Source organism: Benincasa hispida, chromosome 3 (assembly GCF_009727055.1).
Source record: "Benincasa hispida cultivar B227 chromosome 3, ASM972705v1, whole genome shotgun sequence".
Taxonomy (NCBI): Eukaryota; Viridiplantae; Streptophyta; class Magnoliopsida; order Cucurbitales; family Cucurbitaceae; genus Benincasa; species Benincasa hispida.
In genome coordinates, this window is record NC_052351.1 from 5,303,968 (window position 1) to 5,311,686 (window position 7,719).

The window sequence follows — 7,719 nt, forward strand, 5'->3', positions numbered from 1 at the left end:
GTAGTATCCTGTGAAAAATCTTTAACAAAATATGTTTTTAAAGGATACACATTAGCATGATTTGGATTATCAAGATTGTCAGAAACTGGAATAGTAATAAGTCTACCGTCATTATGGTTCTCATGAGAAAAAAAGATAGATTGGATCAATCAGTCTAGTATTCGAGTTATGCAACTTTTTGTTACGTGATTTAGCAAAAGGAAAGAAAGATTCATAAAAAAGAACGTCTTGATATAAAAATTTGACCATCGAAAGTAAAATATTTGTAACCCTTATGAGAATTGTTATGCCCAATGAAAATACATGGTTTGGATCGAAAGGAAAGTTTATGATTGTTATAGGATCTAAGATTGGGCAAACATTTACACCCAAAAACCTTTAGTGAAGGATAATTAGGTTGAAGACCAAACAAATTCTCCATGGGACTTTTGTTTTTCAGAACAGAAGTAGGTAATCTATGCGTTTAAGTGTTAGATGTAGTTGTGGATGTGAATTGATAGATGTTTCAGGATGATCGACTATGTTTTAAAGCTTTCTTTTACATTTCAAAGTTAATTTGTAAGGGCCCTTGCGTTTTTGGGCATAATTAACTTGCTATCGAGTCCGTGTTCATGTTTTTAGTTTGTTTAAGTCGTTCTTGATGAAGCTTCAATGCATGGAGATGTTGTTCACTTTGAGGAAGAAGACCAAAGGTTGGTCGCATGTAGCCCAGGCTAAATGGTCGTTTAGATTTGGCTATGCGATCATGTAGAAAAGTTCTACTCAATCGTGTAGTATTTGCTAAACAATCACATGGCTAATACTATGCGATCGAGTAAAGAGTTTACTCGATCATGTTGCGTTGGGTACTCGAACGCATGGACGCTGGGGTTAAACCATCATTGAATATGTGATATTTAAAGCATGGCAAGGCACACGCACTAAACACTCGAGTAGGCCAGCATGTTCATCGCATAGTCACTGGCTACTCGATCCTCGGTATAAGATACTCGACGCTTGCTCCTCGATCGTTTAGACGATCATGCTTCATCGCATAGTTGTCGTCTACTCGATCGTTTAGCATGCATTTCTTGATGTGCGCTGCACGATCGCGTGGCCTTCATGCTTCATCGCATAGTCAAAGGCACTCGATCCATGCTACAGATCGTTTATACTCGATCAGTGTTACTCAACGATCACAAGGAGCTGATGCACGTTTAAGGAACGAGGCTTCGTTTGGGCGGTTCAAGACCTAGTTTGCCTGTTTAAACCAATTGACTCGATGGTTTATGTAATAGATAGCTTTTATTTCTGATTTTTTAGGCCAATTATCTTGGTCCATCAATTTTTTTTAATGAATGTAAATGCGATGTATGTTTAATTATATGCCATAATGTATGTCACATAGTTTTAAAACCTACCATAGGTTATGCATTTTTTTTCATGCATCATCTTTATATTATAAGTGTTATAATATAGTAGTTTGCATGATTAAATTACATTAAAGCATGCTCATGCATCATATAATATAAGAGTTATAATATATGCATATATTAAGCATATCCATGCATCATCTTTATATTATAAGTATTATAGTATAAGAGTGTATAAAAGCATGTATGCTTAGTTCATTACAAGTTATATAAGAGTTATATATAATAATAAATGAACATTGCATGAAGTATGACACTTAGGTTAATTTATAAAAGTTATAAATACCTAGTCTAGCTTAGCAATGTGGTTGGTTTTAGTTGTTTCATGTTTTGTAAGAGTTAAAATTAGAACTAAAATCAATAAGAAAGACATGCATGCAAACTTAGGCTTTAATCATTTTTTAAAAGAGTTTTAAAATTTGACTGAGATAGACTTAAGATCACAATTCCAATGAGATTAGAAACCTACGTTTAATCTTTTAATTCGACTTAATAGGATTAAATTGACTAATAAAAGAGTAAATATGTACCAAATCTATCTATAAGGGACATTTTGTCTAAGGTGGGTTCTGGCTAGGTTGAGGTATTTAAGCTGATGGAAATAGAACATCCCTACTTGGGAACCTAACTGGAAAGGTGAATTAGATAGATTTGCTGCATGCATGCAAATTTGATTAAAGTTTGTTAAAGAGTTTAATGAGACTTGAATCAGGCTTGTTTAATTATCAAAAGCAAGAGTTGTTTTTAAGCAAGTTAAATACACACTTAGTTAAAATCAGTTGCCGGATTTACTAAGTTAATGAATCCCTAGGTAGAACATTTAGTTGGAGATACTTGAGGTATATGATACTTCACTTAAACCTCTACACGTTTCTCCCTAAAAGTTCACACCGTGAGATCTATCCTTGGCCTCGAGGCACCTTAGAAGTATCCCCTTAAGGATGGTGTTTGGGTAGGTCAATATCAAGCTGAATGGAGAGAATATTCATAGTAAGTGGGATCGGGACGTGTGACAATATATCCCACGGTCTCTCTCATTAGGTTGGATAACGTTTTTGTGCATCACCTCAAGGCACCTTGGGAGTGTCCCCCTAAAGGATGGCTGTATTTGCAGAACTCTTTATCCGATCTCCTAAAAAGGATTGGGTTGCTTTAGTCTCTTGTCCTAATATGCTTTTTTCCTACGGTGGGCGCATTAGGGTGGGACTTTAGGGCCTAAAATGAGGAGTTACATTTACGTGGAATTGTTAAGGTTGGTAACAAATTCTTGACCAAACAATAATGACAGTTAGAATCAGTTACAAAGAGTTGTTTCTGTCTAATAGTTGAAAATGTCTCATTCCAGTGAAGGGGCACTTGATCACCCCATCGGACTTTTGTCCTGCCTCGCTGGGGCATCATTGCAAAATAGATATCACTTAGGGTACAATAGAATTATTTTGCTAAAACCTAAAACTGGTGTTAAAAGTGGTAATGCAAGTAGACTCATTAAGCCTGTTCTTGTTTTCAGCAACTTTTAAAAATGGCAACCACTACTTTAGCTTTATTAGCCACCGACAAATTGACTGATGATAACTACGCTAGTTGAGAAAACATTATAAACACGATAATTATCATCAATGACCTCAGGTTCATCCTTTTGGAAGAGTGTCCTCCTATTCCACCTCAAAACACCGCTCAAAATGTTCGAGAGGCTTATGAGAAATGGATACGGGCGAATGAGAAGGCCCAAACGTATATCTTGGCCAGCCTGAACGACGTTTTGGCCAAGAAGCATGAGCCCATGGTCACTGCACGTGAGATCAAGAAGTCCCTGAGGGGAATGTTCGGACAACCGTCCGCGTAACTCAGACATGACGCTCTTAAGTTCATCTTCAACTCCAAAATGTAGGAAGGGACTTCTGTTCATGAACATGTTTTGAACATGATGGTTCACTTTAATGTGACGGAGATGAACGGGTCTCGCATCGATGAGGCCAGCCATGTTAGCATAATTCTAGAGATGTTGCCAGAAAGCTTCATACACTTTGTTAGCAACACTATTCTGAACAGGGTTGAGTACACCTTTACAACTCTCTTCAACAAGTTGCAGACATTCCAATCCTTGTTGAAAATCAAGGAGAAGAAGGTTGGTGAGGCAAATGTTCCTTCATCATTTAAGAAGTTCCACCGAGGTTCAATCATTTAAGAACTAAGTCTGTACTTTCTTCGTCCAACACCAACATGTGGAAGAAGAAGAAGGGTAGTAAAGGGAAAGGGAAGGTATCTGCTAACCCACAACCTGTCACTCCACGGGTAGGCGACCAGCGTCGGTTGACAAAGGAAAGTGTTTCCACTACAACCGGGACAGGAATTGGAAGCGGAATTGCCCGCGATATTTGAAGGAAAAGAAGAAAGCCAAATAAGGTAAATGCGATTTATTGGTTTTAGAGATGTGTTTAGTAGAGAATGATGATTCTGCCTGGATTATAGACTATGGGGCCACTAACCATGTTTGTTCTTCATTTCAGAGGATTAGATCCTGGCGGCAGCTTGAGGCTGGTGGATGACGATGCGAGTTGGCATCGGGCACGTTGTCTCAGCTGTGGCATTGGGATGTCTCCAGTTGACTGTACAGAATAGGTTTATCATTTTGAATGCTGTATACGTTGTTCCCGAGTTAAGGAGGAACTTAATTTCTGTAAATTCGTTGCTTGAATGTAAATATACCTTAAATTTTTCGGTTAATAAAGCGTTTATTCTGAAAAATGGTGTTGAAATATGTTTAGCTAAACTGGAAAATAATTTGTATGTGCTAAGGTCGTTAGCAACAAACGACTTAAGGTTTCTCCTAAGGAAAATGCCCAACTTTGGTACCTTTGTTTGGGGCACATTAGTCTCAATAGGATTGAGAGGTTGGTGAAGAATGGACTTCTAAACGAGTTAGAAGAAAATTCTTTACTTGTGTGCGAGTCATGCCTTGAAGGCAAGATAACTAAAAGACCTTTTACTGGAAAAGGTTATAGGTCCAAAGCGTCTCTAGAATTAGTGCATTTAGACCTTTGTGGTTTGATGAATGTACGAGCAAGGGGAGGCTACGAGTACTTCATCACTTTTACTGATAATTATTTGAGGTATGGGTATGTTTATTTAATGCAACATAAGTCAGAATCCTTTGAAAAGTTCAAAGAGTTTAAGGCTGAAGTTGAAAACGCATTAAGTAAATGGATTAAAACACTTCGATCAGAGCGGGGTGGAGAGTTTTTGGATTTTGAGTTCCTGAACTATTTGATAGAACATGGAATCGTTTCCCGACTCTCAACACCTAATACACCTCAGCAGAATGGTGTATTAGAGAGGAGAAACAGAACCCTGTTGGACATGGTTTGGTTGATGATGAGTTATGCTTCTATACCAGACTCATTTTGGGGTTTTACAGTAGAGACTGCAACATACATCCTCAACTGTTTTCCCTCCAAGAGTGTTTCCAGGACACCTTTGGAGTTGTGGAACGGGCATCAAGCTAGTTGATAACGTGCAGAAATGCATGTTATTACAATGCAAAGATATAAAACAATGTGGGAATGCGATGATAAAAACATATAGAATCGTGTCCAAAAGCATTAAGTTGAGAACATTGTGATCGCATGTGCCCATCGCATTAAAGCATATAATTTATTTTTTTTGTGCAGGACAATGCGTTGGCGCAAAGCAAATTGCGATCCAAGGAATTTGGCGCCCGACCGCATTAGAAGTTTGCGCTGCAAAGCTATGCGATCGTATGCGCTCGCGAAGATCTGCTCAAGAAGGTGGTCGCATAAAGACAGCGGATCAAGGTGAAATCATAATAAATCATGTTGGAACGGAAAACTGATTATGGTCGAATCCGAATTTAGTTGACAAGCCATTAACGATACACTGTAGCAAGTACATTCAACTTTTCGGTGACCATTAATCGGCGCATCAGACAGAGATTTAATGACCTCCCATCATTGCAATCATTTGAGAGAAAAACTTCTTCACCTTGAAGCTCTATAAATACCGAAGGCCACCATTGATAAAGGAGTTTAGAGCTTTGGAGTTCGAAAATAGTTCTAGTTCGATATATACACAGTTCGCCATATACATAGAAGATAGATCATAGATAGTCGTTAGTTTGTAGTGTTCATATACTTAGAAGGCGGAGGCGAGCGAAGAAAGAAGACACCAAAAGATCACTCCTGGTTAGCTCGAGAGACTCTCGGGAAGTGCTGAGAATGGAGAGAGGGCTGACTCTTGCGAAAACAAGAACATTCTTTTGGGCAGAGTAGAGTAAAACACAGTGTAAAAGCCACGGGGAGCAAGACATTGTTACTGGGCGTCCTATCCCTACTTTCCATTGTCGTTATGTATTCTGATTTTATTTATAAAATGGAATTTGCATCTCTACATCTGTTCAATCTCTTCACATTGCACATGAGTAACTAAACTTCGGAATGGGTTGAGAAGCACTTAGCTAGCATGACCTAAGATCTTCATTTTATGCGATCATCTTGTCTTATGTATGAATCCTTCACTCTTTAGAGATACTTGAGAGAGTAGTCTAAAGAAAGAACCTAGACTTGGGAGAGTCAGGTTAGAATCTAGGCTTGAGAAAGTAAGATTAGAACCACATAAGCGAGAGATAGAGACTTAGAGATAAGTTCTGTTTGCTTTCATGCATCCATGCAACCTAGAAATAGAATATGATAGTATGCAGTTGCCTTGTGTATGTGTGTATCATTCATCATCGCATAGAGAAGAATAGAGGCTTAGACATAAGTCCTATAGACATTATCGTATACATCGCATGCGTTCTAAAGTTAGGATCTATGGCATTTGCATTGAGAGATGACATGTTGTTGTGTGTGTGTAGCATGATCGCCTAACTTGAATGCAATCTTAGGAAGTGTTAGCTAAATCCCTTCTCAACCCGTTTCCTGCATACTCATTGTAACTTTCGCTGTCATTAACTCTTTACTCAATTTTGCCGCATAGGATTTATACTTTACACAACATACCAACTAACTTATTGTTTTTGTCACCGCAAAGGAATCAAAATTTACCATCGCATAAGTAACTTAGTAGTCCCTATGTTCGACTCTGAGCTTACCAGGCAACCTAGTAGGATTTATACTTGGATTTTACTAGGAAAACTTGCATGTGCAACATATACACCACCATCACAATATACACCATTATTTCATCAAATTCACAATGCATCAAGTTTTCGGCACCATTTTCGGGGACTACAACAATACATATCATGCTAATGGTAACTTTTTGATTTTCTTTGCCGTTTTCAACCTTTGTGCACTGCTTCTCCTTTGGTAAGGGAAGAAGCGGGCATCGTATGAGCGAAGGAAAAGTTCCTGAGCCCAATTATGACCCAGGGATTCAAAGAACTTTTCGAAGAAGAAGAAGAAACAACCACTGACAACAACAAGAGAGAAATCCTAACATGGCGGAACAACCGGAAGATAGAGCACCAAATGCAAATAATATCATGGAAAACCCCATTCTCCTGGCTAACGACCACAATAGGCCCATCTAGGACTATGCGTCGCCCAACCTCTATGATTTCTCACTAGGAATCATGACGCCATCCTTGGACGGATTGAGGTTCAAGATGAAGCCGGTTATGCTGCAGATGATTCAGACAGTCGGACAGTTTGGTGGAAGATGTGGCGAGGATCCGCACGCCCATCTCCGGAGTTTTATTGAAATCTGCAATACTTTTGTATTTCCAAACATCTCAGCTGAGGAGGTTTGACTAACGTTGTTCCCATTTTCATTATACGACCAAGCAAGGAAATGGGCATATTCTCTCGAACCAGGGGAGATCACGTCTTGGGAACAAGTAGTAGAGAAGTTTATGAAGATATACTTACCCTCGACAAAGAACGCAAGAAGGAGGAAGTTGATTACTAATTTTGAACAAGATATTGACGAATCGCTCAGTGATGCCTGGGCGAGGTTTAAATGACTGGTGTGAGATTGTCCGCACAATGGCTTACCCGATTGTCTCCAAATGGAAAATTTCTATCACGGTTTGAACCCTGTATCGTAGACGGCTGGTAACGCGGCAGCAGCTGAAGGTCTGCTTAACAAAACATATGACGAGGCGAAAAATATACTTGATCGCATTTCGAAGAATCATGAAGACTGGAGGGAAAGCGATCAACGACTGAGAATTAAAGAAGGTGACGCAAGTAATGGGGCCATTGCATCCCTACAAAACNAGAATCATGAAGACTGGAGGGAAAGCGATCAACGACTGAGAATTAAAGAAGGTGACGCAAGTAATGGG

The 7,719-nt window shown here is 39.0% G+C and overlaps 1 non-coding gene across 1 annotated transcript; it reads right to left on the reverse strand.

The window, feature by feature from the left end:
* Positions 1–7,317: 7,317 nt before the first annotated feature.
* Positions 7,318–7,424, reverse strand: LOC120074813. The gene has a single exon (XR_005481094.1). It is a non-coding gene; the product is annotated as a small nucleolar RNA R71 (small nucleolar RNA).
* Between the last annotated feature and the right edge of the window lie 295 nt (positions 7,425–7,719).